Source organism: Callospermophilus lateralis, chromosome 12 (genome assembly GCF_048772815.1).
Source record: "Callospermophilus lateralis isolate mCalLat2 chromosome 12, mCalLat2.hap1, whole genome shotgun sequence".
Taxonomy (NCBI): domain Eukaryota; kingdom Metazoa; phylum Chordata; class Mammalia; order Rodentia; family Sciuridae; genus Callospermophilus; species Callospermophilus lateralis.
The window spans coordinates 43,340,894-43,361,804 of NC_135316.1; the positions used below are offsets into that span (position 1 = coordinate 43,340,894).

The window sequence follows — 20,911 nt, forward strand, 5'->3', positions numbered from 1 at the left end:
CTCATGATTGATATAAATAGTATTATTAATTCAACAGGAATTTTTTCTTTTTTAATATTTATTTTCTAGTTGTAGCTGGACATAATACCTTTATTTCACTTATTTATTTTTATGTGGTACTGAGGATCAAACCCAGGGTCTCGTGCGTACAAGGCAAGCACTCTACCGCCGAGCCACAACCCCAGCCCCAATAGGAACGCTTTCTAATGATCATTGGATTGAGTATTGGTTTCAATGATCATGTAAAATCTGTTTGCAGCTGAATCTTGGAGAAACATACTATTTAAATCATATATATTACCTATATATATTCACATACATATATATCTCCATGTATATACATATATATATATATATATATATATATATACTTGTAGTTGCACAAATATAATAGATACTTATGCATATATAACTATATATTGTATATTTGTTATATTAATATCATATGTATCATATACAAATATATATATATATATAAAAAATTTGCATACACACAGAGCTCTACCTGTGTCTGTCTCCCCTATCAGGACATAAGCAACTAGAAGGCAAAACTCCAAGCTTATTTATCCTTGAATCCTTAGTGGGCCTGACCTAGCCACTTCTAAGAAATTAAACTCCTTTGTGTCACCATGTGACCCATGGAAAAAATGACCTTTCATGCTCCTCCACACAATTCATTTCAAATTGTCTCCAAAGGCCTTGACTTTGTACAATCAAAAGATAAATCCGGGGGCTGGGGATGTGGCTCAAGCGATAGCGCGCTCGCCTGGCATGCGTGCGGCCCGGGTTCGATCCTCAGCACCACATACAAACAAAGATGTTGTGTCCGCTGAAAACTAAAAAATAAATAAATATTAAAAAAAAGATAAATCCACCAGAAGAAAGCAGAATATTCTAGAAAAGTTTTTATTTCCAAATTTTATTGTAAATGAATAGATTATCTTTTTTTTTGTTTTGTTTTTTTTATTTATTTTTTTTTAAATTTTTTTATTGGTTATTCAAAACATTACAAAGATTGCAGAATCACATCGGTTACACATCCACATTTTTACATAATACCATAATAGTAACTGTTGTATTCTGCTACCTTTCCTATCCTCTACTATCCCCCCTCCCCTCCCCTCCCATCTTCTCTCTCTACCCCATCTACTGTAATTCATTTCTCTCCTTATTTTTTTCCCATTCCCCTCACAAACTCTTATATGTAATTTTGTATAACAATGAGGGTCTCCTTCCATTTCCAAGCAATTTCCCTTTTCTGTAACTAAATTGGTGATGATTTTCATGGTGTCCCTGAAAACAGTGATTTTTAAATAATTTAGGATTGATACATCTTATTGTTTTAGTTTTACAGCAACTTCCCCCATTCATCTTTTAACCATGTCAATTTAACTGCAAGTTATTAAAAATAGTTGACTTCAATAATTTGTATGTTTGAGAAGGAGAAACAGAGAAAAAAATTATTTTTTATTTTTGTTCTTTTTAGTTATTTATATAGTAGCGTATAATTTGACTTACTTGTACAAATATGGAGTACATCTTATTCTAATTAGGATCCTCATCTTGTGGTTGTACATGATGTGGAGATTTACTGTGGTATATTCATATATGTACATAGGAAAGTTATGTCAGAATATTCCACTGTCTTTCCTATTCCTTTCCTCCACTCCATTTCCTTCATTTTCCTTTGTCTAACCTACTGAACTTCCATTCTTCCCCTTCCTGAACTTCTTGTGTGTTAGCATCCATACATCAAAGAGAACATTAGACCTTTGGTTTTGGGGGGATTGGTTTATTTCACTTAATAGCTCCAGATCCATCCATTTTCTGACAAATATCATCAGCTCATTTTTTTTTTATGGCTGAGTAATCATCCATTGTGTATATATACCACATATTCTTTATCCATTAATCTGCTGTAAAGCATAGCTTATGTTGGTTCCATAGCTTAGCTATCATGAATTGAGATGCTATAAACATTGATGTGTCTATGTCACTGTTATAAGCTGTTTTTAAGTCCTTTGGGTATATATAGAGAAGTGGGATAACTTTGTCAAATGGTGGTTCCATTCCAAGTTTTCTGAGGACTCTCCATACTGCTTTCTAGAGTGGTTGTATCAATTTGCAATCCCAACAAAAATGTATGAGTGTTTTTTCCCCACATCCTCACTAACACTTATTGTTACTTGTATTCTTGATAATTGCCTTTCTGATTGGACTGAGATGAAATCTCAGTGTAGTTTTAATTTGCATTTCTCTAATTGCTAGAGATGTTGAATGTTTTTTCATATATTTGTTGGAAAAATTGTACTTCATCTATGAAGTGTATGTTCAGTTTCTTTGCCCATTTATTAATTGGGTTATTTGGGTTTTTGACATTAAGTATTTTGAGTTCTTTATATTTCCTGGAGATCAATATTTTACCCAAGGTGTAGGTGGCAAAAATTTTCTAGCATTCTGTAGGCTCGAGAGAAGTTTTTGCAATCACTGAGAATACTTTTTTAATTTTATGTATCTTTTGCTTTTTTAATATTTTTATATGTTTTTAATTTTTTATGGTTGGTTTATCTTTTATTTTCCAGCTTCGTTACTTAATATGTGTTTTAGTCAGGAAGAAAACTGATAGGTGTTTACATATTTAGATGTCATCTACAGAAACAAACTTTGACTTTCAACAATCCTAACACTAATAATATCCTGTTGAAGAGAAGGTCAGGAAAATTTAAGCTAATAAACCAACCAAATTACCAAGTTAGTTTTAAAAATGTGTAAAGACCTAATTCAATGAATCTATAAATATTAAAGGTACAAATATGACCGCCAACATCATTGTCTGTTTATACATGAAAGTTACCCCAAAATACACTTCTTATAGAACATTTTCTTCCAGACAGGAAATTCTCAAGAAATGTCCAAGAGACATTTAGATCCAATATTAGCAAATAAAATCTGACACACCTTGGCTTTGAGCAGATAGAAGCAAAGATTGATATGAAAGCATTAAACCATAAAGATATCATGAGTACTTCAGTATAAATACAACTGATGCAACTCAGAATCCACCCTTTTTATTCTTTGTCTGTGGCCAGAGGTCAACAATTTTTTTCTTAAAGAACTAGATAGTAAATCTTTTATTTTAGCTTTTGTTGGCTATATGCAAACAACTCACTTCTGCCACAATGAGTGGTAAAGAAGTGGGTAAGGACAGAAGGACCTGCAGCAGCCAAAGCTGGCAGCACTTGGCCAATCCCTGGTCTATGCAAAGCAGCACTATCAGCAAAACGTGCTTTTGAATGGGTGTGGTGGTACATTGCCTATAGTCCCAGCAGTTCAGGAGGCTGAGGCAGGAGGATTGAGAGTTCAAAGCCAACTTCAGCAACTTAGTAAGGCCCTAAGGAACTCAGCAAGACCCTGTCTCTAAAAAAATATTTTTACAAAGGGCTGGGGATGTGGCTCAGTATTTGAGCACCTTTGGGTTCAATCCAGGATACCAAAAAACATCCCTGGTACCAAAAAAAAAAAAAAAGTGCTTTTACCTTTTCTCTCCCTCTTTGTGCAGGGGTAACACTAAATGAGAAAAGAAGCATCAACATTTGGTCTAGCTTCATTTTTCCAAACAAGAATATGAGGTTCTGAGTGGTCCAGAGAGCTTGGAAAAGATTTACTTGGTTTGTGTGGAAGTGAGATCATAGTCCATTCAAAATTAGGGAACATTTCTTGACCACTTACTTTATCAGGTAAGCTTCTCAGCACTTATACTTTATTTGATTTCATCCTCACAATTTTCTAAAGTACTATTATCTTTATTTCACAGAGGAAGAAACTGAGATTCAGAGAAATTAAGCAATAGTCCAAAATTTCACAACAAGCAAATGATACAAGGATAAGCCAGTGCTTTTAACCGCCCGTTTCTTGACGATTATACTGCTATTGCTGCTGCTATTCTATGTTCTAAGGACTGCTATTCCATGATGCTAATGAGAAGACTTTTCAGTGCAGTGCACACATGCTCTGGGGTTGGAGTCAACCCTGGAATTCCCACTGCTGCATCTGACCTAAGCTGTCAGACGTAGGATTTTCCCCCTCAGGAGCACCACATAACCTGACCTGTCTATCCAGTCTAACTGTAATTCTGCAACACAGAAACAGGGAGTGGATCTTGACTTTACACACCCAAGGCCAGTCCCACGTACAAAGGCTGGGAAACCTAAGTGTTTGAGCTTTGCTTATGCAACAACGTGAATCTGAAGAGACCCACAACCACAGGGCATGAGGTGATTCAGTTGACTTCCTGTTCCCGCCTGCTCTGTTAGATTCTTGCAGCAGCTTTGGGCTCATACCAATGTCCACAGTTACTAGGGGTCCAGGGAGGGTCCCCCCAAAATAAACGGAATTTCCTTTCACTCACAACCAAAATGTGCAATTCTTGTAGAAAATTGGACCTTCATGGCCCCACAGAATTGAACTACATTAGCCTCTGCCTCTCTTCATTTTGGTTTCCCACAAACCCTGTCAAACAAGTAGGTACAGAAATGTAGGAGGGAATAAAGAGACATTCAGTGCACATTCTTTATTCTCGAGAAATGTACTTCCTTATGAGCTTTAGACAAGTGCCACAACTAAAACCTCTACCATTAAAAGCAAAAAAAAAACATGGCTGGGAGTGCAGCTCAGAGGTAGAGCACTTACCTCACATAGGCAGAGGCCTGAGGTTCGATCCCCAGCCTGGCAAAAAGAAAAAAAAAAAACGGCTAAATGGCAAGCTATGCACTTAAAATAGAAAAAAATAAAAAAAGAAAGAAAAGCTTTGAAAAAGTTAATGTATGTGCTCATGTTATAGAATCAAATATTATTCTTCATGGGTCTTATATGTGAACATAAGCCACCATTACTTCATTTATTTAAAGGGATGTGTGTGAGCTATACACTCTTGTTTTCATCTCAGACTCTAGGAAAGGGCATATATAAAATGTATTATGCTCAGATTACTAATCCCTAAAGCCACATATCTCCTCTCTGCCTTTGCCTTTCCACCAAGTTCCATTGTGCCTCTGTTAAAATAGATTAAGTGAAAAAGTTGAGGGGAAACTTTTGTCTTACAGCAAAAGTAATTCATAGCAGGTTCTAATAAATCACTTTATTAGGTCTATTGTCCTTATTGTTCTTTCCTCTCCCTTCCAAATCTTTATTAAAAAAAAAAAAATCTGGAGTCAAATTGGATGATACTGACCATAGCAAAGTAAGAGGAGACTGGAGAGTGAGCAACAGATCATGTGATCAAAACAGTGGCTTTGCCCATGGCCTTTCCCTTGAATCCCTCAGCAGGGCCCTAGAGAGAGAATGGGACTTCTTTCAGGTGCTGCCTGAATGGACTGCAGAGATCACAAGGAAAGAGGGCCAACATGCTTCACATAACTGTGATTTGCCAAGATGCAAAGGCAAATCAAGAAATGTTAAAAATTGTGTCGATTATGTTAAATGAAATAAGTTAGAAACAGAAAGGTAAATACCACATGTTCTCACTTACATATGGAAGCTAAATGTTAATCTCACTAAAGTAGAAAAGAACAGTGGTCCTAAGGGACTGGGGAGAGTTGGGGTCTGGGAGGGGGATAGAGAGAGGATGACTAACCCACATCACGGGGTACTTGGTTGGGAGGTCATTTCTAATGTTCTGTAGTGCAGTAGGGTATCTGTGGTTGATGGTATTTAACTCTATATTTCAAAATAGCTAGTAGAGAAGATTTTGAATGTTCCCAACACAACAAAATGAAAAAACATTTGAGACGGTAGATATGCCAATATCCCTGATGTGGTCATTACACATTGTACTGAAATGCCACTCTGTACCCTGTAAAAATGTATAATGATTAGATAGTACAGTTAGAATATCAATAAAGATACATGACTGGCAGTTGGATATGGAAAACATCATGTCAGAGAAGTAATTTCCTGAAGATAAACAAACATTTTAAAATAATCAAAAATGACCATCTGAAGAAGCTTGTGAAGAGCTTCAGATACCTCTGGGCAAATTCCCGACCACAGTAAGCATTCTAATGTTCCCCCTGAAGTTCCCATTGCCCTTTGCTTTACCGGACAGCTTCCTGGGTCTCCCCAGAAAGGTATGCAGCCTGCCCTGTGGGCTGACCTGACAAAGTCTGGCAAACACACTCTCAAATGTCTCAAAGACATACTTTGGGGATTTGTGCAAAGGAATTTGGCAGCAGTGTCTTCCTCATGAGGTGTGGCGCAAAAAACAAATGCCTCAGCCAGGGGCATGGGATTATTTGCAGTCTCTTGAGATCACTATTAAATTGTATTTATCCAGAAATCCATATTTGCATTAAAATGTCCATAGACTTGCTCTATTACTGATATCTTTAATATCAAATAACAAACACAAACACAAACTTATCCAGGCAAACGTTTCCCGTACTGAACCTACAATGGAATTAACACAGGAGACTTGGCATACATAACTTGTGTAGGGATTCTGACCATGGAAATGTACCGGGAATCATTCCCCTGGGGAGCAAACTGTTTCCCAACCTTAGAATGCCCTGCAATCTCTCCTAGGACCTAGTAAAATAACGAAATATACATGTGCAATGTCTAGCTGGTACGCAATGCCCTGCTTGAGAAGCCTCTGCGCTAGAGCCTCATTCAGCCTTGACCTTGATTGCTTCTGGGAGTAAAGGAACTTCTGGCTACATAACTACAATGTTTCTTCAAGGCCCTGTGCTCCTGGACCTGCCTGCCTAACAGTAACTTCAGACAATGGACTTTCTTGAGAGCTCCACAAAGCTCCTGACATTACATATTGTAACTATGGAATGTAATTACAGAATAAGCCACCTTCCTGATACTCCAAACAATAATGTAGTTATGGTTTTAATGACCTAACTTAACCTATTGGTGTAAACAAGGGGCCACTTTCCTGCACTTTCCTGTCTCTGCACCTTGTCTCTGTGTCTCCTTATTATTTTCCTTACAATTTTTGTCTATTTCCCTCTTTTCTTTCTTGCTCCTTTCCATGGAGCACTAATGAAACACCTTTTGACACTCAGTGCACCTGGGGACCCAGGAAGGACGACTCAAGTGTCTCTTACATACCAGGAGTGATGACAGGTGTTGGACGTGAACAGCCCTTCCTTTTTCAGAACTACAAGGCACTGTGTGCAGAGACACACCATTGTCATTGTAATCATAACCTTACTTCCACTGGTCATGTCAATACTGGAAAGAGTCAAAGGCTAGAAAGCAATTTGGTTCCAGCCCCCACATTCTTAACAATACAGTTCTTACTATACCCAATCTGAGGCTACTGCCCTCCTGTCTTTGACATGTTGTCTGCCTATTATTTTGTGTAGCCTCTGGTATTAGGTGATAAAAGTGCTACTGCTGTGTTAATTTCACTAGAGGAGAGGAGGAGTCTCATGATGAGTGAGTGAATCACAAGAAACTCCAGAAGTGAGCTGCACTGCCACCCTGGGTTAAGGGCTGAGTCTTGTTGACTCTCAATGGGAGTCAACTGTCATGGTCCTATGAATCACTTATGAACCTGGTATGACCCTCCCGGAAGCCAGAATTAAATAGGTGGAGCATTGAAGGATATATTTATATATATATATATATATATATATATATATATATATATATATATATATATTTGATTTTGGTTGTTGTTATTTTGTGTTTTTAATAAGGAAGACTCTCTGACTTGCCTCTGGGGAGGGGCAAATGAAATAATAGACCATTTCCTGGAAGCCAGAAAAACCAGCTGAAAAACAAAAAGGGTGTAGGAGAAGGAAGTCCTATAAAATATCTGTAGGTCATTAACTCTTTGGAGATAGATTATTGTAACCTCACCAACAGAAATCTGCACTATCTGTAGTCATTCCTGTTTGGGTACAAAAATTATGAATGAATAGTGGTTGCAACCTTCTTTCCTGGGTCACTCAAACACAAGCCAGCATTCGCACCTTACTCTCTCAATATCACTCTAGTTCCCAGGTTGATTTTCAGGAAAGTGCTCAGAGTCAAAGATCAACTGCCCACCACAGGACTTGTCCAAGATCAGGGATAGGGAAATTGATGTGTCTCAAGAGTCCATTTGTGTTGTGCAGGTTTTCTCAGCACCATCCACCTTCCAAAGCAATTTGATTTGAAAGAGCTAAAAGATTAGGAATTGCATGCATTTCCCAGAATGCCTGCCAATCTGGGTTTGGGTTAGAATCTGCTTGGGAGAGATACTCACCCAAGTGTTGGAAGGTTGGAGAGAAGCAGAAACCTTAATATTGTTCCTGAGCCACCAGCAGGCAAATCACATATTTTGGCAGATGGTGCATCTAAGATGTTTCCAGAAGCTTCCCAGCGTCCTCCTATGAATTATTACATTTCAGTTGTGAGCAGGCAGCTGAATCATTTTCATCCATTTCCTGTAATTTCTGAAATTCTTCATCTCCTAAAAGTCATCAGCAACTCTGCATGACCTGTATTCTCCCAGCCTCTCTGATTCCTTGGCACAGGTCTTAATGACACCTATCGTGTATAAAGCATAACGTACATAAAAGAAATTTTAAAAGAACAATATAGACATTATTTTAATATTTTTAACTTTGTAAATAGTATAAAACATTCTACCCAAAATATTAGTTTCCAATTAATTCTTTTAAATTAATCAGCATATAATTTGAGTATCTAGTTCTAAAATGACTTTATTTCAATAATTTTAATAGCTATAAAATCTTTACAAATGACATCTCACAAAACTATGGATTACAACTGAAGATGTACCTCATTAGTGACAAAGATTCTTTTCTTGTTAGAATTTGGATCTGGAGTGCCCCCCAAAGCCCCTGAGTTAAAGGCTCTGTCTCTAACTTTAGGCATTATTGGGAGGTGGTGGGACATTCAGTAGGTGGAGTCTATTAACGTTAGGGAGTATCTAAGATATTAGGTCAATGGGGGCAAGTCATATGGAAGAAAGAAGTCATACAAAACATCTGTAGGATATTAACTTTGGGACTAGATTATTGTAAACTCACCAACAGAAAGTTAGTCATTGGGGGCAAACCCTCGAAGGGTAAACTGGAACTCAAGCCCTTCTCTATTTTTGCTTCTTAGCTGCCATGAGGTGAATAGGTCTCTTCTACCTGCTCCTGCCATGATGTACTGTGCCACCATGTGCCCAAAGCAACAGGGCCACATGACTATTGACTGAAACCTCTCAAACTGTGAGACAAAATGAACCTTTCCTCCTTTTACTTAATTACATCAAGCATTTTGTAATACTGATAAAAAATTGACTAACACGCTCATTGATCAAACTCTAGTCAAGCTTTAGTCAGATTCCTTGACCAAAATCTAGTACAGCTGCTCTGAATTTTCTTCTCAGCTAGACTTTTGAGCTTCTGTGCTCATTTCTGCTTCTTCCAATTATAACAAGAATCCACCCTTAATGCCCTTAATGTCTGATAATTCTCACTATCTGATAAAGACTTACCCTTTACCATCCTCTGAGACAGATCTGATCATGGCTCACCTTTGGCAAGCCTGAATTCTCCGCACCCTGGATATTTCATCTTAGTAATTTTTCCTCTATGACCTCCTCCATCTTGTTATTTAGCTATAAATTCCCACTTTTCCTTCTTTTATTTGGTGTTGAACCTGATCTCTCTTTCTCTCTCCTACTACAAAATTCCATTGTGGTAGTCCCTACTTGAATAAAGTATTCCTTATTATCTTTAACAAATGTTATGAATAATTTTTTCTTAATATTTGCTATGCTTACTAAACTGTGATATGTAAGAAAATTCCCCAAATTTGTGAATATATTACCTCCTATTTTTTTTTAAAAAAATGAATTCTGCAAATGTAATTAAGGATCTTTAGATGGGGAGGTTATCCAGTGGTTCTTATAAGAGGGAGGGAAAAGGATCATAGTGAGAGAAGAGAATATGATATTGGAAGCAGAAGTTGGAGGGTTAAAAGCTGAAAGTTAGTGAAAAGTGAGAATTCTGCTGCTGACTCTCCACTGTCAACACCTGGCACACCATATGGGCCACAGAAACATCCAAGGTTGCACATTATCAAACAAGGACACCAAGGTTTTTAAGTGTATACACACACACACACACACACACACACACACACACAACATCCAAAAAATTAATTGCATCTTTCCATATAAGCCACAACAGAAAATGAAATAAAAATATTGCTTGCAATGCATCAAAACTATAAACATCAAGACATTCAAGAACTGTCAAGAAAATTATTTTGTAAGTTTAAAAAGCACTAAATCTATGGCATAACATAAAAGGTTGTATGGACTGAGAAAAATCAATACTGTAATATAATTTTGTGGTGGAGACTACCAGTGTCCACCATGATCTATTTTCCTTTTCTTCTGTTATAGAGTTGTGATTGGGCACATGGCTACCCAGCTAGAACTACATTTACCAGGTCCTTTTAGCTGGGTGTGCCCATGTAATTAGCTTTCATCCCACGGGAGGTAAACTGAGACAATGCCACCTTAGTCTATCAGCCTCTTTCTGCTTTCCATTGACTGGAGCCAGGGAATTGCAACAGGACCACAAAGGAAATTTCTGGTTTATTGGAGGCTTTCTCCTGTGATGTATGTGATCCAAATGGTGATTATAGTGTATATGTATATAGAATTTGAGCTGTACCATTAAAATCTGAACATTTTCTTGTGTTTATTGTATTTTACCTCAATTAAAGAGATTTATTTTGCAGAAGGCTGAGTTTGGAAAGAACATTTAACAGGATGGTGCAGAGTTTTAAGCAAGAGACAGCATTAGCCTGAAGGAGAGTGATGTCTGAGGAGATAGTCTGGGAAAGTACTGGAAAAGATATTAAAGGAGGTAAAATCCACAGGACCTGGTGGATTGGGTGGTGATAAAGTTGGATGAGAGAGATAAGAGAGATAGAACTATTAAGAAAGAGTCCAGGTGTTTTAAGTTGATATAAACAAGCTGAAAGAGGTAGTGAGCCCAGCAAGTATGAGTCTGGACTGGGGTGAGAAACTTTGACTGCTTTTCACACTTGTTTGGTAAATAAATCTGCATGTCCCAAGCTAGAAGTTCTAAAAAGCCACACCTTCACATCCACCCGCGCTGACCTGCGTGGGACCCAGGCTCACAGTAGGCCCGGATCCATCCCACCACCAGCAGACACCCGCTGGAGCCCAGGCTCTGGCACAGGACCTCCTCTTCCAACCAGAAGACCACCATGGGAGCTCAGGCCCAGCAGAGATCTGCCCACACTGACGTATGCGGGTCCCAGGCCCAGGATAGGTCCAAGTTCACCCCCCTCTCACACCTGGGAGCAAAAGCCTTAACCCACGTCCATCTTGGGACACTGCAGTCATCACCATAGCCTTCTCCTCGAAGTAGCCCTTGCCTTTTTGACAATAGACAGGGCCTAGAAGCAGCCGCATCTCAGAGGAGCCAGCCCAAAGACAGTGTAAGGCCCACCCTTTCAGCTCCATCTCTGTAAGACATTGCATCCACCTTGGGGCATCTCCACTATTATCTCAAGTTACCTCGGCTATTGCCACCTCCACTTTTACTTGCAATAGCATACGTTGAAGGACACCAGCAGGGTCTGGAAGCCCCAAATCAAGGTGAGGTCCAGACAATCTGCCCCGGTACTATAAGAATATAGGGTAGAAACTGTAATATCTCAGGTCCACACTGCAAGAAAGGAAGACACACAGACAAAGTGAAAAAACAAGGGAAGAAAGTTCCCCAAACAAACCAGGACACTATAATAACAGAACCCATGGACAGCAAAGTTGATGAAATGTCAGAGGAGGAGTTCAGAAGGTTCATAATTAAAATGATCTGTGAATTAAATAATGACCTAAATGAGCAAATACAGGCAAAAATTGATCACTCTAACAATGAGATAAGAGAACAAATACAGGTAGCAAAAAATTACTTCAAGAGAGAGATAGAGACTCTGAAAAAAAAAAAAACAGAAATCCTTGAAACGAAGGAAATAATAAACCAAATAAAAAACTCAATAGAATGCATAACCAACAAACTAGATCACTTGGAAGAAAGAATGTCAGATAACGAAGACAAAGTATACAATGTGGGAAATAAAGTTGACCACATAAAGTGAAGATAGTAAGAAACCATGAACAGAACATCCAAGAATTATGGGACAGCATCAAAAGACCAAAACTAAGAGTTATTAGGATAGAAGAAGGCACAGAGTTTCAAACCAAAGGTATGAATATACAATCTCTTCAATGAGATAATATCAATGAAAATTTCCCAAACATGAAGAAAGAATTGCAAAACCAAATTCAAGAGGACACCAAATGTACAAAATTATAACAGATCTACACCAAGGCACATTATAATGAAAATGCCTAGCATACAGAATAAGGATAGAATCTTAAAATCCACAAGAGAGAGGAATCTGATCACATATAGGGGGAGACCAATTAGTATCTCAAAAGATTTTTCAACACAGACCCTCAAAGCTAGGGGATTATGGAATAGCATATACCAAGCTCTGAAAGAAAGTAGATGCCAATCAATCTTATATCCAGCAAAATTAAACTTTAGATTTGATGATGAAATAAAAACCTTCCATGATAAACAAAAGTTAAAAGAATTTACAACTAGAAAACCTGCACTACAGAACATCCTCAGCAAAATATTCCACAAAGAGGAAATGAAAAACAATGATGAAAATCAGCAGATGGAGGTATTCCACTACAGAAAAATCTATTCAGAGGAGAAACCAAGTCAAGTTAAATACCAAAAATAAACAAAAATGGCTGGGAATACAAATCATGTCTCAATAATAACCCTGAATGTTAATGGCCTAAACTCACCAATCAAAAGACATAGACTGGCAGATTAGATTAAAAAAAAAAAAGACCCAACAATATGCTGCCTCCAAGAGACTCGTCTTATAAGAAAAGATATCCACAGACTGAAGGTGAAAGGTTGGAGAAAATAATATCACTCACATGGACTGTGGAACCAAGCAGGGGTTTCCATCCTCATATTAAATAAAGTAGACTTCAAATTAAAGTCAAAAAGGATAAAGAAGGACATTATATACTGCTCAAGGGAACCATACACCAACAAGACTTAACAACTATAAATATATATGCCCCAAACAATGGAGCATCTACATTCATCAAACAAGCTCTTCTCAAGTTCCAGAGTCAAATAGAACACAACCACACCACTTTCACCACTGGATAGATCTTCCAAACAAAAGCTGAACAAAGAAACTATAGAACTCAATAATACAATCAATAACTTAGACTTAACTGACATATATAGACTATTTCATCCTTCAATGAGTAAATACACTTTCTTCTCAGCAGAACATGGATCCTTCTCTAAAATAGATGATATATTATGCCACAAACAACTCTTAGCAAATATAAAAAAGTAGAGATACTACCCTGCATTCTATCAGATCATAAGGAATGAAATTAGAAACCAATGATAAAATAAAAAATAAAATCCACTCCAACTCCTGGAGAATAAATAATATGCTACTGAATGAACAATGGGTTGCAGAATACATCAGGAGGAGATTAAAAAAAAATTAGAGGTGAATGAGAACACAAATACAACATATCAAAATCTCTGGGACACTATGAAGGCAGTTGTAAGAGGAAAGCTCATTGCATGGAGTTTATTCCTTAAAAGAAGGAAAAGCCAACAAATAAATGACTTAACATTACAACTCAAAGCCCTGGAAAAAGAAGAACAAATCTACACCAAAATCAGTATAAGACAGGAAAAAATTAAAATCGAGTTGAAATCAATGAAATTGAAACAAAAGAAACAATTGAAAAAACAAAAAGTTGGTTCTTTGAAAAAATAAATAATATTGACAGACCCTTAGCGATGCTAATAAAGAGAAGGAGAAAGAAAACAAATCACTAACATAAATGATGAAAAAGGAAATATCACAACAACACTACAGAAATACAGAAGATAATTAGAAATTATTTTGAAAACTTGTAGTCCAATCAAATAGAAAATATCAAAGGCATCGACAAATTTCTAGAGTCATATGATTTGCCCAAATTGAATCAGGATGATACGCAGAATTTAAACAGATCAATTTCAAGCAACAAAATAGAAGACATCATCAGAAGCCTACCATCCAAGAAAAGCCCAGGACCAGATGGATACACAGGCAAGTTCTACAAGACATTTAAAGAAGAACTAATACCAATACTCTTCAATTTATTTTAGGAAATAGAAAAAGAGGGAGCACTTCCAAACTCATTCTATGAGGCCAATATCATCCTGATTCCAAAACCAGGCAAAGACACAGCAAAAAAAGAAAACTTCACACCAATGTCTCCAACGAACATGGATGCAAAAATTCTCAATAAAATTCTGGCAAATCGAATACAAAAACATATCAAAAAGATAGTATACCACTATCAAGTGGGGTTCATTCCAGGGATGCATGGTTGGTTCAACATACAGAAATCAATAAATGTAATTCATCACATCAATAGACTTAAAGATAAGAACCATATGATCATTTCATAGGCGGAAAAAGCTTTCAACAAAATACAGAACCCCTTTATGTTCAAAACACTAGAAAAATTAGGGATAACAGGAATATATATATCGTAAAAGCTATCTATGCTAAGCCCTAGGCCAACATCATTCTAAATGGAGAAAAATTGAAGGCATTTCCTCTTAGAACTGGAACAAGACAGGGATGCCCTCTTTTGCCACTTCTATTCAATGTGGTTCTTGAAATACTAACCAGAGCAATTAGATGAAATAAATTAAAGGGATACAAAAGGTAAAGAAGAACTCAAATTAGCACTATTTGTTGACGATATGCTTCTATACCTGGAAGACCAAAAAAAAAAAAATCCACCAAAAAACTTCTAGTAAATGAATTCAGCAAAGTAGCAGGATACAAAATTAACACCCATAAATCAGAGGCATTTCTGTATATCAGTGACAAACCCTCTGAAAGGGAAATGAGGAAAACTACCCCATTTACAATAATGTTAAAAAATGCTTGGGAATCACCTTAATGAAAGAGGTGAAAGACCTCTACAATGAAAACTACAGAACAATAAAGAAAAAAAAAAGAAGACCTTAGAAGATGGAAAGATCTACCTTGTTCTTGGATAGGCAGAATTAATATTGTCAAAATGACCATACTACCAAAAACATTATACAGATTTAATGCGATTCCAATCAAAATCACAATGACATTCCTCATAGAAATAGAAAAAGCAGTCATGAAATTCATCTGGAAAAATAAGAAACCCAGAATAGCTAAAGCAATCCTTAGCAAGAAGAGTGAAGCAGTGGCATCACTATACCAGATCTTAAACTATACTACAGAGCAATAACAAAAATAGCATGGTATTGGCACCAAAATAGACTGAAGATCAGTACTAAAGAATAGAGGACACAGAGACTAACCCACATAATTAGATATCTTATATTTGACAAAGGCGCCAAAAACATACATTGGAGAAAAGACAGCCTATTCAACAAATGGTGCTGGGAAAATTGGAAATCCATATGCAACAAAATGAAATTAAACCCCTATCTCTCACCATGCACAAAACTCAACTCAAAGTGGATCAAGGACCTAGGAATTAAACCAGAGACACTGTGTCTATTAGAAGTAAAAGTTGGCCCAAATCTCCATCATGTTGGATTAGTCTTATTAACTTCCTTGATAAGACTCCTATAGCATAAGAATTAATATCAAGAATCAATAAATGGGATAGATTCAAACTAAAAAGTTTCTTCTCAGCAAAAGAAACAATCAGTGAGGTGAATAGAGAGCCTGCTAATTGAGAACAAATTTTGACCACATGCACATCAGATAGAGCACTAATCTCTAGCATATATAAAGAACTCAACAATCTTAACACAAAATAAAACACAAATAAACCAGTCAATAAATGGGCCAAGGAACTGAACAGACACTTCTCAGAAGAAGATATACAATCAGTCGACAAATATATAAAAAATATTCAACATCTCTAGAAATTAGAGAAATGCAAATCAAAACTACTCTAAGATTTCATCTAACTCCAGTCAGAATGGCAGCTATTATGAAGACAAACAACAATAAGTGTTTGCGAGGATGTGGAGAAAAAGGCACACTCATACATTGCTAGTGGGACTGCAAATTGGAGCAGCCAATATGGAAAGCAGTATGGAGAATTCTTGGAAAACTGGGAATGGACCACCATTTGACCCAGCCATCCCACTCCTCAGTCTATACCCAAAGGACTTAAAAACAGCATACTAGGAGCTGGGGATGTGATTCAAGTGGTAGCTGGATTGCCTGGCATGTGCATGTGCGAGACACTGTGTTCAATTCTCAGCACCACATAAAAATAAAATAAAGATATTGTGTCCACCAAAATTAAAAAATAAATATTAAAAAAAACCCAAGCATACTACAGGGACACAGCCACATCAATGTTTATAACAGCATAATTCACAATAGTTAATTCACAATAGTTAATGTGGAACCAACCTGGATGCCCTTCAGTAGATAAAGGGATAAAGAAAATGTGGTATATATACACAATGGAATATTATTCAACATTAAAAGAGAATAAAATCATGGCATGGAGAATATAATGCTAAGTGAAATTAGCTAATCCCCCCAAAAAACAAACCCTGAATTATTTCTCTGATTTAAGGATGCTGATCCATAATATGCTGGGGGTGGGGGGATGGGAGGATTAAATGAACTCTGGATAGGGCAGAGGGAAAAAGGGGAGAGAGTGGAAGGAAGGAGTTACAGGGGTAAGAAAGACGGTGGAATGCAATGGTCATCATGACCCTAAGTACATGTATGAAGACATGAAGGATGTGACTCTACTTTGGGTACAACCAGAGACATGAAAAATTGTGTTCTATATGTGTAATGTGAATTGTAATGCATCCTGTTGTCATATATAGCAAATTAAATTTTTTAAAAAAGAATATAAAATAGTTACAAGCCTGGGCAGGCCTAAGGGCTTCTGAGTATATTATACGGAAGGGAGTGCTGTGGAGACAAATAAAATGGTGAAGCAAGATAAAAAGCCCCAGGGTGAAGGTGGGGATCACAGCATCTTCAGAGAAGCCTCACTGAGAAGATCAAATATAAACAAAGACTCAGAGGAGGGAAGGGATCATAGCTGGGGAACAACATGCCAGGAAAAGAAAATAGAAAGTATAGAATCGCTATAGGGAGACCATGCCTATTGTGTTCAAGGAGTGAAAAGGGGGTTGGTAGGCAGAAACAGAGGGAGCCAAGGAGAATATATATAATAAAAGATGAGTTACAGAACCTAAAGAGAGAGAGTGGGGAGGAGGGGCAGATGAGGTAGGACCTTGCAGGCCCCTGTAAATGTTCTTAGGTTCCTTTCTCTGAGAGTGACAGGACTTCACTAGAGGTGAAATGTTTACTTATCCTTTCACTCAGGTGGCTAAACTAAGAATAAACATTAGGAATAAAAAATGCAAAGAAGGAGATGGATTAAAAGGATATTGCAACAATCTAAGCAAGAGATCGTGGTCACTTGTACTAGCCAGCTGGTGAGGATGAAGGAATGTGATTTGTTTCTGAATATATTTTGAAGATACAAGAGATTTAATGGTAAAGTGGACATAGATTGTAGAAAAAAAAAGATGTCCAGGAGAGTCTATGGGTTTCATTCTGAGTGTATAAATATGGAATTTTAAATTAATGAGATAAGAAATATTTCTTAGAATGTCTTTGAATATCAAATACATAAAAAGTTCAATTCACTGTATACTGAACTTAAAATAAACATCTACTATGTACCTAGTGAGACTGACACATAATGCAGTTAGAATTCATTGCAGTCCAAGTCGGATACATTCATGTGAACATCATCAGCATATATTTGAAATTTATAAACCATGATATCATATACAGGATCAACATCGTTAATTTAGAAATCTGAAATGTTTCAGAATGTCCTGAACACCAAAATATTTGAGTGCCACAAGTGGAACATTCCACACCAGATCTCATGTGATGAATTGTAGTTAAAATGCAGGCATACAAATAAATAAATAAATAAAATTACTTTTAGGTTATGTAAATAAGGTGTGTATGAAACATAAATGAGTTTCATTTTTAGATTTGGGTCTCATCCCAAGATGTCTTGCTGTATATACATACATATTCCAAAATCCCAAAAGTCAGAAATTTGATATACTTCTGATCCCATGGATTTTGGATAAGGGAGAGTCAACTCTTAGTCGTGTAAGTCACTGTATCAATTAACACAAGAAATAAATGCAAAAACAGAAGAAAATAACCTGAAGATAGAGCTTGATAATGTTTCGTTTACACAGATACGGAATAATAAATAAGAGACCATGAGACAGGCAGAATAAAGGCCTCCTGAAAGATTCCAGATCTCTCAAAACCTATGAGTGTGTTTTGGAGAGAGTTGTCTGGATTATCCAGTTTGCCAAATACAATCAGAAGAGTACTTACAGGAGGGAGAGAGGAGGGTCAGACTCAGAGAAAGGGATGTGATGAGAGAAGCAGAGGTCAATCAGAGTGATGTGATCATTGGAAAGAAGTCACAAACCAAGGAATGCCAGCAGGGTCTCAGAGCTGCCAAAGGAAAGGAGACTGATTCTTCTCTAGAGGTTCCAGGAGGCTTGACACTTTGATATTAGGTTAGTGAAATGCATTTTTGATTTTTGACCTCCAGAACTATAAGACAATAAAGCTGTGTTGTTTAAAACCACTAAAAAAAAAAAAAAAAAAAAAAAAGCCACACTCTCTCCATATTTCCAGGTTTACGTGAAGATATATCTTGGTGTGCTAGAAGGCACACCAAGCCTTCTATAGAATTTCTGTGTAGTTCCTTGTCATCATTACAGAGGAAAAGGAAATGGGCAAACATTAGATTCTAAATTCTCTCACCAAGTTCTCTTCTGATCTCACGATTATAAAATTAAATTTTCTCATAAATGCATAAAATGTATATATTAATCCTGAATTTTGCTCCTTTCTGGTGATTACATGTTAGCATTTTTATATTGATGATAGTCCACTAAAAGCTAAATAATATTTCTTTGCATTCATAAAATAACTGGTATTATAAGGTCACACTGCAGTTACCAGAAATGGCTACTAAGGAAGAACATAAATCACACAACTATGTTAGGTGGGGAAATCACCCTGAGCTCCATGCTTCCCATTAAATAGATTGGAAAAAAACAGCCTCCAGCCTGCTATTCTCTGCTCTACTCGAAGCCAAGGGAAATTAACAGAGCAGATAATAGAAGCAGCTAAGCAGCAAGGACATACAGACAGAACACAGCTGCACTGCAGATGAGGACAGCAAACCCCCAAGTAGCAATTCAGGCGCAAGAATTTTGCTGAGGAACGAGGAAGCAATGGACTTCACTTGAATAAAAATCACTGTACAGCTGCTCCTTGACTCATGACAAGGTTACATCCTGATAAACCAACTGGAAGCTTGTCGCGACCCCTTGCCCGCAAGGAAGACGCAACTCAGGAATCTTCTTTCAGCAGTTTATTCAGGCCCTTGATATTTCTTCTAATTCCTCCTCGGATGCCCCTCCCAGCCTTAATAAAGCATCCCAAGCCCCAATGCGAAGCTGCCACGTGGAACTTTCTCACAGGGTGCTGAGAAACCATGCACCAACTCTCCCAAACAAGGAGTTGTTTGTTACAGACCACAGTGGAGCCAGCGCCATCTTGCAATGGCGACCATAATCTGCAGAAACGGCTCACCACAGAAGCTGAAAATATTATGTTGAGAATGCACTTAATACACCCAGCCTACTGAACACCGTAGCTGAGCAACACAGTACACCGAGTACCAGGTTTTTCTCCCTGCCATAGCATGGCTGATTGGGTGTGCTTTGCTGCTGCTGCCCAGCACCACAAGAGAATATTCTGATGGCATAGTGCAGACCCAGGAAATGATCAAAATTCAAAGTATGATTTCTATTGAATGCATAGTACTTTTGTACCATCATCAACTAGAAAAATCTTAGAAGTTGGATCATCCTAACTCAGGACCATCTGAAGGTGCAAAGAAAGAAATCCTTTGCCCTTACTAATAAGGGGCCTGTCAGAAAACATGACCCAATTGTCACAGATGCATGAGTTTGTTCCTGGAGTGGTGTGTTTTGTTGTCATGCAAGTTAATAGGACTCTTGCCAAAATCAGACCTGGGAGCATAGCTGCTACTCCACAGGAACCAGGAGGCTCAAGGAAAAGCAGCCACTGCAGTGCAAGCACAACTTAAGAATGTATGCCCTGAACTCAGCTTCCCTGGGCTGGCCGCTGAGCACAGCCCAGAAAATCATATCAGCACTGAACTATCAGGGGATGCATGATGCAGAAACAGGAGGTAATTCCAGTAGGGTCTGCTTAGCTACCCTATGGAAGTGGATGGTAAGAAGAGTTTTTAAAGAAGGTTCATTGAGAGGTGAATGAATTATATTTGTCTGTGGTCCTTAAAAATCTCCAAATTTTCATAATTTCTAAAAATCAACCTATCAACTAAACAACAATCACACATAGAGAGAGACACACACACAAAAAAAACTTTCCCAATCTTCAAATCAGCTCATAGATGGTATATTAGATGCACTGGGTTAGTTTTAGATAACCCCAGTATGATACAGGCTGTTTCTCCTGTTGAGTTTTTCTAGAATTGCAACTTCCTATTTTGTTTTCATTAATAGTCTTTAATTTTTAAAGCAGTATTAGGTTTATAGAAAAATTAGAAAGCACAGAGGTTTTTGAGTATCAACTTTTCTCTAGACTTAAGTTTTTCTTATTATTAACATCTTGCTGAGGTGGGGTGCATTTGTTACAATTG

General features: G+C 37.4%; 1 protein-coding gene across 1 annotated transcript in view; it reads right to left on the bottom strand.

Annotated features, from left to right (window-relative positions):
• Scel (sciellin) overlaps positions 1-20,911 on the bottom strand; it is a 170,931-nt gene that overhangs the window by 107,819 nt on the left and 42,201 nt on the right. The window contains exon 2 of the mRNA XM_076872195.1: positions 8,261-8,544. The gene's annotated coding sequence lies outside the window, so the exon portion shown is untranslated. The remainder of the gene's footprint in view (positions 1-8,260; positions 8,545-20,911) is intronic.